Here is a 9980-nt window from a genome sequence, read left to right as displayed (position 1 = left end):
AATGTACTCTTTCAAAGGGTTGATTGGGCACGGGATAAGTCCCTAGGCTGATAGGTATCTTCGTGTGTCCTTTGTTTTCCTGACAAGTGCGACAATTAGCTATGTGCTTTTTTATATCTGTAAGCATCGTATGCCAATAAAACAATGATTTGGCTTTCTGTGACATTATGGAGAACCCCAGGTGGCCATGTAATGGATTTGCATGCAACCAATTTAGGACAGTGGGTATAAGTGAGATTTGTACAACTACCTGGTCCTTAGTCACCTGTGGTTTATTGCGGGTTTTCCTTGTCACGGATCTACACAGAATATTATCTTTGATTATATAATTCTGCAGCGTATTCTTTATATATTCCTTTTCCTTAGGATTTCCGTTCAAAGCATTTATGATTTTTTCTAATTGCTGATCTTTTCTTTGTTCAGTCTGTATTAGTTCAGCGCTCCAGCCCAGATCTTCCTGTTCAGATACAGTTTAAAAATAGGCATGAATGTTGATATATCTAATAATTCAGCTAATGGCTCCGTACAAGATGACACGGGGTTGCGAGATAATGCGTCAGCAATGATATTTGCTTTCCCAGGTAAATACCCGATCCTCACGCCAAAATCTTGTATGATCAAATGCCACCAAGTTCATTTGGGGCTGTGACTAAAGCATTTAAAGAAGTCAGTTAGGGGATTATGATCAGTAAGAACTTTGACGGGATAACCGTATGTTATGAACTTAAAATGCACTAGTGAATTAACAATAGCTAGCCCTTCCTTGTCTATTACTGCATATTTACTTTCGGAAGGTCTCATTTTACGTGAATGAGAAGCTATCGGGAAAAACTGTTTGTCATATTGCTGAAGCAATACCCCACCTACTCCTAAGTCTGAGACGTCTGTTGCAATGAAGAATTCCTTACCGAAGTCAGGAAATTTTAGGATAGGAGAACTACACAGTTCATCTTTCAAGGTATCAAACGCCTGTTGATGCTGCTCATACCATATAAAATCTACGCCCTTCTTCGTAAGATCGGATAGGGGGGCCGGCTATTATTGAATATTTGCATATGAAATGCCTGTAATATCCACTAAACCCCAGAAATGGCTGTGTTCCCTTGATATTAATAGGTATCGGAAAGTTACGGAGAGCCGACACCTTATCGTGGACTACTTTAAGACCTTGACTAAACACCGTAAAACCTAAATAGACTAATTCTGTTTTGAAGAATTCACACTCACTAATCTTTACCCTTAAATTATGCTGTCTTAGTCTCTGTAGCACTAGCTTCAGTTTACGTAGATGTTCTTCTAAGGTATTAGAAAAGATTACAAGATCGTCCATATAGACATGCAATATGTCCCCTAACATGTCTCCAAACACTATGTTGATCATTCTAGTAAATGTTATGGGAGCACAACGTAAACCAAAAGGCATACGCAAAAATTCATAATGTCCCCTGGCTGTGCTGAAGGCAGTGTATGGGATATTATTTTCTTCTAATGATACCTGGTGAAATATCTGTTCTGACCTAGCAAAGATAAAATATTGTCTGTATATGGCACTGGGAATCGATCAGGGATTGTTTCCTCATTTAAGCGACGGAAGTCTACGCAGATACGCCATGTTCGATCTTTTTCGGTACAACTATTAATGGAAAATTATAAGGGCTGTTCGATTTCCTAATGACTCCTTCTTCTAGCATTTTACCTACTTCATCATTTATCTCATTCTGGAATTTCATAGGGAGTCTGTACAGTGGTACAGAGATAATTTTCTGCTTGTCTTTTAACCTTATTTGGTATTCTATAACATCCGTTTTACCTAAGGATCCATCCGTAGTGGAGAAAACATCATGGTATTTGGTTAAAAAATAAAAAAATTTCTGCTGAATTACCTCTTCTTGAATCTCTTTATTGATTTTATATTTTATAGATTGCAAAAGGGATTCATCCGCATCTGATTGAGCGTGATTGATTTCAGCGACGGTAAGAATGCGATGTTTATAAACTTCCACATCCAAGATATGTTGATTTTTGTGAATTACTAAGGTGGTATTCAAATGATCACAGACTTCAATTTTACATTGTTGTTGTGAGCCGACTGTATAAATAGCTTGTGTGACGGACAATCTGTTAGTTTTCAAAGTGTCAGGAAGGATTAATATTTCAGATCCCGGCAAAGTTTTCTTTACTCGCACTAATATATTCGAAGTTACTTTTGGTTCGATAGATTGCGTGCAAGATGATATTACGGGTGAACAAGTATTCTGTTGGATGTCGTCTATTATTTCTTGATTCATGAGACAAGTGATTGGTTCTTCAACGTAGGTTACTGTTTTATTTGTCGTCTCCTTTTTATGCAAAACTGGTTTTAAGGTATTAGAAGACTTATATAATTTTCCTTTGATATACACGCCGTGTTTGGCAGGGGCTAAGGTAATGGTTTGAGTGCCCATAGACGGGTACCCTATAATTACAGCTGGATACATATCAATGTTTTGTACAGCGATAAAGGTATCGGCAAACGTGCGCTTACCGACCTTGTACTGAACATGAGTTACTCCTATTACATTTAATTCATTATTTCCTATACCCGAGAGACTTACTCCGGACTTCTCTATAGAGAAGTTCGAAAATAACAAGTGATGAGTCCTCAAATCCATGATATTACGTGGACTACCAGAGTCAAAAAATAATGTGAAGGATTGGTGTTCTAAATTTACAGCATATAATGTTGGTCGTAACTCATTTGGGCTTATTATTGCATGAATTTGTTGCAAATCTACAGGAACCTGCACTGATTTATTGGATTCTGCCGTGTGTTTCATAGGAAAATCTATTGACTCACAATGATCTGATAAATTATTAAATTGCTTATTTGATACAAAAGATGTTGATATGAATGACCCAACATCACTCTCTCCCCAATTGGAGTTAACTATGTGGTATTTGCTTCGCTTTGCACATTCTGAAAATTCGTCTGACTTTGCGAGTTCTGGCTAGACGGCCCAGGAACAGTTACTTGAACCACTATTTGTTTGTTTTTGATTTTGAACTACATTGCCGTTCGCTTGTTTCTTTTCAATAAACTGAGGATTTCTCTTTTTATTTCCATATGGAACTATTTATGTGTTTCTAGGATTCTGCTGTTGATTAAGCGAGAAGCATCGACAATATGAATGGGTTGAACTATTATGAAAGGAACAAAATTGCGTCCTACAGTTTGCAATCAAGTGACCCTGACGTTTGCAATTATAACAAGTCATCCCTGCAGCTTGATTATTATTAACTACATTGACTTGTTGTGGCTTAGTTTCATGTTTTGCAAAAACTTGAGTAAGCAAGGGATCAAGGTCAGTACACTTAGACATGTGTTTCTTTATCGGGTGTTAGCTTTTTATAAAAACACCACACTAAAGCTTCTGGCAACAAAATTGTCATGAAAGTTAAATACATTAGCCGTAAGAAATCTTTCACAGTAACCCATGTGGAATTGCCTAAAATATCAAGATATTCATTCAGCCGGTCGGCAATGAGAGCCGCCCGTTCTACAACATGAAGCTGAGTCATAGAGGCTTGATTAAGTGTATTTCTTAAGGTCAAAACTACATCTAAAGCTTCCTCACCGCCATAGATTGCACTTAGCCTAACTTTGAAATCGTCCCATATAACTGCCTCTTGGAAAGAGACTCCCCTAAGATACGCTCTTGCATCTCCTTTAGCAAAATTTATGAAACTTTTAGATTCTTGTAATTGTAGAGATAGGTCTGTGATGAGTTTTGCATTTAAATGAACTTCTACTGACGAGATCTATGACTCGACATTCTGAGGCAGGAACCCATTGACCCGTCCTTGAAAAGGAAGGATAGCTGATCTTGCACTCACTAGAGTTACAACGGGACTAGGGGTACTAGGTCCGGCAGTGGGGTCACTGGGATTCACAGGAGGCGCATGTTTACTTTAATTTTTTTCCTATCTCTACGATTCCTTGCGATCCTATCAAAATCTCTATATGATTACAGATGTCAACTGCGTAAACGCATATACATTATACAATAAGGATATGTTCCAGATTATAATAAAGTTCCTCAAAATGATGATATTAAGACAGTTAATGTGACAAAGATATTTCCTGAGAACTTCTGAAAGAAAACGGAATTAGCACAAAGAGAAAAAAAAATCAGCAGACGAGAATTCGTAGTTGAATACAGATTCATTTAATAAAGGAAAATTAAGATTGCACATAGCTCACCCCAGCAATAATGGACGATCGACTCATGACATAAAACACTTCACTGCAAAAACCTGATTGAATAAAGGATGTACTTACCTTTAGTATATATGCACAAAGAATTGTTGATCCCATGACGTCACGTCCTCTCTCTCTCTCTCCCTCGTTTTGCAAGAGTTTAGCTGGGTGATGACCTTCGACTTGGCTTTTCATCGTGCGTTGTTTTATTCGATGAATGTTTCACTTCCCGATGTGATTCTTGAATGTTTGTGATGAAAGTCGTCATCAATCGTTGATATAGATAAAGGACATTTTTTCGTATTCTTAGGATGTGTAATGATGTATGTTGATTGAAGATCCTGTTCCTCAGTTTATAGCGGATTTAGAGCTGATATTCGATGAGTTCATTACTTCGGTAGACGTAAATACTTCGTCGTAATTGTAGATTTATTACAGTTGTGACTGCTAATTATTACAGTTGTAACCGCTGGTTGTTATAGTTGTAATCGCTGGAAGTTATAGTTGTAATCGCTGGTTCTTATAGATGTAATCGCTGTGAGAATGTTATACACACACATCGTGGTTCCATCTCATGTCTCTTCAATGTGATATAGAATTATTAGACTTGTAGGTTACTTCTTAGAATAAGTCAAAGTTTAAGTTAACTTTAAACAATTTATTGTTAGGTCCATCACTGGAGTATGAATATTTTGGTCGGATGACCATTCCGTATGAAAAGATGAATAGAACTACTTTACAATAAGCTTGCATCGATAACGAAGTATTAGTTATCTCTGCGTCTGTTACAAATACAAAGAGATATGATCATGTGACCTTATAGCCGGAAGTAAGGTGATTCCGGTAGGGATCAATAAGTCAACTGTTTCTCACGGGAGGCTTGTGACATGTTTACAAGACATAAATAAATGTTTACCTATGCAATGCTTTAACCTAGTCTATTTTCAAATCCTTTTATGGCTGTCGTCACACTATACCTCTCCAATGATCCCTTGGGTTATGGGTATAGAAATGTATATATTACATTATATATATATATATATATATATATATATATATATATATATATATATATATATATATATATATATATATATATATATATATATATATATATATATATATATATATATATATATATATATATATATACATATATATATATATATATACATATATACATATATACATATATACATACATATATATATATATATATATATATATATATATATATATATATATATATATATATATATATATATATATATATTGTAAGGAAATTTTCCTTATTAACGTAAATAATTTAAAAGGATTAAGAAAATAAATTTTCCAGTGGTTATGGTGCCATCTGTTGGTTGCGCTCGTAGTCAGGTATGTCATACGTGTGTATTTTTGTTTTTCATATCCGTGGTGGGAGAGAGGAGGAGCCAAGATGCAGTTAGCAAGACTGTTTACTTTGAAAGGTAAATTTGTTATGTACGTCAGTGTTCCACGAATTCGTCTGCAGAGGACACTCTTTCCTGCTTCAAGTGGTGGTGGAGTGACTTGGTGATGGACAGCAACCATTGGCTAATACCAAAGCTCCTGTTAGTCTAGGGACAGACTCGTTTTGACCACTTCGAAGCCTGCAGACGTGACACTGCCGTTCAGTTTTGCCTTGGGGTAAGAATAAAATTGTGTAGTTTCCCTTGCTGAACGATTTTGGAAAGCCTGAAGTGTTTTCAACGGTGTGTGGCTGCCACTGGTACCAATAATTATGTGATCATTCAAGCATAACATTACGTTAATGGTTTGGATCTCGACGGGTTCGTCCTTCAAACCTGATTCTGTGACAAAGACCTGGTGCAAGAGAACTTACATCATCCCACGGAAATTAAGCTATTGTTAAATGTATGTAAATAGTTAGGGTTTATTAATTTAACCCTGGATAGGTACGCTCCTCGGACACCCCTTTAAAGGTATACTCGGACGCGAACGACCCCGACGCCAAAAAAAATTCTTGAAAAATCAGTTTTTGCAGTAACCTCCTTTTTTCTTTTGCCAAAAAAAACTTCAATGAATGCTTAAAACAACTGTAAAGATAAATACTACTCATCTGCAGAAAAACTGTTTATTATAAATATTTTAAAAAATTAAGTAGAAAAAAAAAGACCTGACATAAAAATTCATAAAAAAAAAGTTTATACATATATACACAAATCCTTTTAGGAATTGATTCTTGAATGTTTAGGGCACATCTTGATGTATTTTGGATGAAGTCAGACCCATGGAGGTGAAGATCTGAAATGAGAAAAAAAGGGTAACTTTTTTTGGCCAAAAAATTTGTCCAAATTTCATGAATTTTTTTGGGTACCCAAATGAAATAGGAAGTGGCTAATTTTTTTAGGGAATAAACATATATTATCCTAAAATAGAAATATGTAAAAAAATCTTCATTTATTTGTAAATTACATTTATATCAGGGGCCATATCTAAAGGTAATTTTTTGAGTACTTAGAAATTTCGTAAAAAAATACATATATTTAATATATAATATGATATTTATGCAGGTAAAAATATACCAAAATATCACAAATTCTATAGGGAACAAGAATATATATAGATAGGGCAGCTTACGCTTCGGATATGTCCACAAAATGGCCGCCAACCACACTGACTCAGACTCCCTAATCTGCCACTTGAAATGTAGGAAGGGTATGTCAATTTCAAGGTGTTATTTACTAATCTAATTATTATTGGATATGCATAAAAATTGTATGGTGGGTTGCTGGATAATTGTCGATTATTCTACGACTATAAAATTAAAATTCTGACCCAAAAAAAATTTTTTGAAGGGAAATAAAATCGAAAAAAAAAAATGTAAAACAATATAATATTTTAGCTAAAAAAATTTGATGATATTCAATCAAAAAAAAAAGTAAACAAAATTTTCCGACAAATAAACATCTAGAGGAATCATTACTCTGTCATAGTTCCTTAGTACGTAGTAATTTTGAAAGAATTGGGAAAAAACGAAAAAATGGCAATCACCGGAAAATCGAACACATACCTATATATACGCCATATCTGGCTAAAAAAAAGATAGGCATGGGTAGCCAGATCATCTAGAAACACTTTCCAACACTATAAAAATATAAGTTTTGCGACACTACTTGCCAATTCCTTACGGTAACATGACTAAGCGAAAAAATGTAAAACAAATAAAAAGAGGCACTCGCGGAAAAATGGCTAACATTCTAATATACGGCATTTCAGAAAAAAAAAATTCAGCCACGTGCTAGGCAAACCATCAAGGCACATTTTCCGACAAATAAACATCTAAATGAATCATTACTCTGTGATAGTTCCTTAGTACGTAGTAATTTTGAAAGAAATGGGAAAAAACGAAAAAATGGCAATCACAGGAAAATCGAACACATACCTATATATACGCCATATCTGGCTAAAAAAAAAAAGATAGGCATGGGTAGCCAGATCATCTAGAAACACTTTCCAACACTATAAAATTATAAGTTTTGCGACACTACTTGCCAATTCCTCACGGTAACATGACTAAGCAAAAAAATGCAAAAACAAATAAAAAGGGGCACTCGTGGAAAAATGGCCATTCTAATATACGGCATTTCAGAAAAAAAAATTTCAGCCACGTGCTATGTAAACCATCAAGGCACATTTTCCGACAAATAAACATATAAATGAATCATTACTCTGTGATAGTTCCTTAGTACGTAGTAATTTTGAAAGAAATGGGAAAAAACGAAAAAATGGCAATCACAGGAAAATCGAACACATACTTATATATACGCCATATCTGGCTAAAAAAAAAATAGGCATGGGTAGCCAGATCATCTAGAAACACTTTCCAACACTATAAAAATATAAGTTTTGCGACACTACTTGCCAATTCCTTACGGTAACATGACTAAGCAAAAAAATGCAAAACAAATAAAAAGGGGCACTCGCGGAAAAATGCCCAACATTCTAATAAACGGCATCTCAGATAAAAAAAAGACATGCACGTGTTAGCCCAACCATCAAGGCACACTTTCTAACACATAAACATGAAAAAAAATCAATAGTATACGGCCATTCCTTACTACGTAGTAAATTTTTACAAATATTGAAAAAAAAACAGAAATTGGCAACCGCAGTTAAATACCCAATATACCAATAACTACGTCGTATCTGACAAAAACAAAATCACGCATGGGTAGCCAGATCATCTAGACACACTTTCCAACACTAAAAAAGCAAAAGTTTTACGACACTATTTCGCAATATCTTACGGAAAAATGACTTGGCAAAAAAATGAAAAAAAATGAAAAAGGGGTACTCGCGGTAAAATGCCCGACATTCTAATATACGGCATCTCAGATAAAAAAAAAGACATGCACGTGTTAGCCCAACCATGAAGGCACACTTTCTAACACATAAACATGAAAAAAAAAATGAATAATATACGGCAATTCCTTACTACGTAGTAATTTTTACAAATATTGAAAAAAAACAGAAATTGGTAACCGCAGTTAAATACCCAATATACCAATAACTACGTCGTATCTGACAAAAACAAAGTCATGCATGGGTAGCCAGATCATCTAGACACACTTTCCAACACTAAACAAGCAAAAGTTTTACGACACTATTTGGCAATATCTTACGGAAAAATGACTTGGCAAAAAAATGAAAAAAAATGATGAACGACATTTTAACTAAAAAAAAAAATCATGCACATGGTAGCCAAACAATCCACCAAGACTTTCCACAACTGATAACCTATACAAGTTGCACCATTCTACGACAATTTCATAATACGTAATAACTTTGATAATTATGCAAACTACCTTAGAAGGGTAAACTCGGTCGCGCTCGACCCCGATGCGTCTCAGAAATCGGGGAAGGAGTACAGCTACAGCAATGCACATCTGGACACTACTAGAGCGTGTAGGGGAGACACCTCCTGCAGGTCGATCACCCACAAATTCAGTCACGGGGGTGAGTCACGTGAGAAAAACCTGTTTTTTTTTGACGCTCGGGGTCGCGAACGACCCATCGTACCTATCCAGGGTTAAATTTTCTCCAGTCTATTCCTTTTACTTTCCTATCACCGTATGTATAGTTTGTGTGTGAGTGCATCATTGATGGTTGGTTCTTTGTCTCTTTCTTTTATTTTTCCGGTGTGCTAGAGTTTGTTTGGGTCCTAGATGCCTTTTTGTAATGCGAATGGTTTATTTCCTTCCTGGCTGGAGATTTATTTTCATTTGAGGAGAATTAGGTTTATGTAATAAACAGGAAATTGAATTTGATTAAGAGTCTTTTTTTGAACCTTTCCTTCTCGGTGGATTTTGATATGTCAATGTCTAGTTCTAGTTGGCTGAATACAAAGAACCTGTGACATTAATGGCGACCTTGCCAGGATCCTGTTGAATTCTTTTCTCAAGATCCCTAGAATATTGACATTGCTGTGTTGGAATCTTCAGTAGAGGATTGGTTGTTCAGATATTTTGATAGTTAATTGGGTTTAAAACTTTGATAAAATGAGTGAGTCTGAGCTTACGATGACTGAGATTAATGTATCGGAATTTCTGGGTAGGGGTGACTGGGAGGCTAGGCTTGGTGATTTAAGTAAAGGTCAATTGTTTGCACTAGCAGAGTATTTCAAGTTAGTAGTATCTCCTGGTGTAAAGAAAGGAACTCTGTTGCTACAGGTAGCGAGTGCGATAAGGGGTGGTGCTATGGG

The sequence above is a fragment of the Palaemon carinicauda genome, chromosome 6 (genome assembly GCF_036898095.1).
Source record: "Palaemon carinicauda isolate YSFRI2023 chromosome 6, ASM3689809v2, whole genome shotgun sequence".
In the NCBI taxonomy this organism is placed as follows: Eukaryota; Metazoa; Arthropoda; class Malacostraca; order Decapoda; family Palaemonidae; genus Palaemon; species Palaemon carinicauda.
This window is presented reverse-complemented; position numbering follows the sequence as displayed.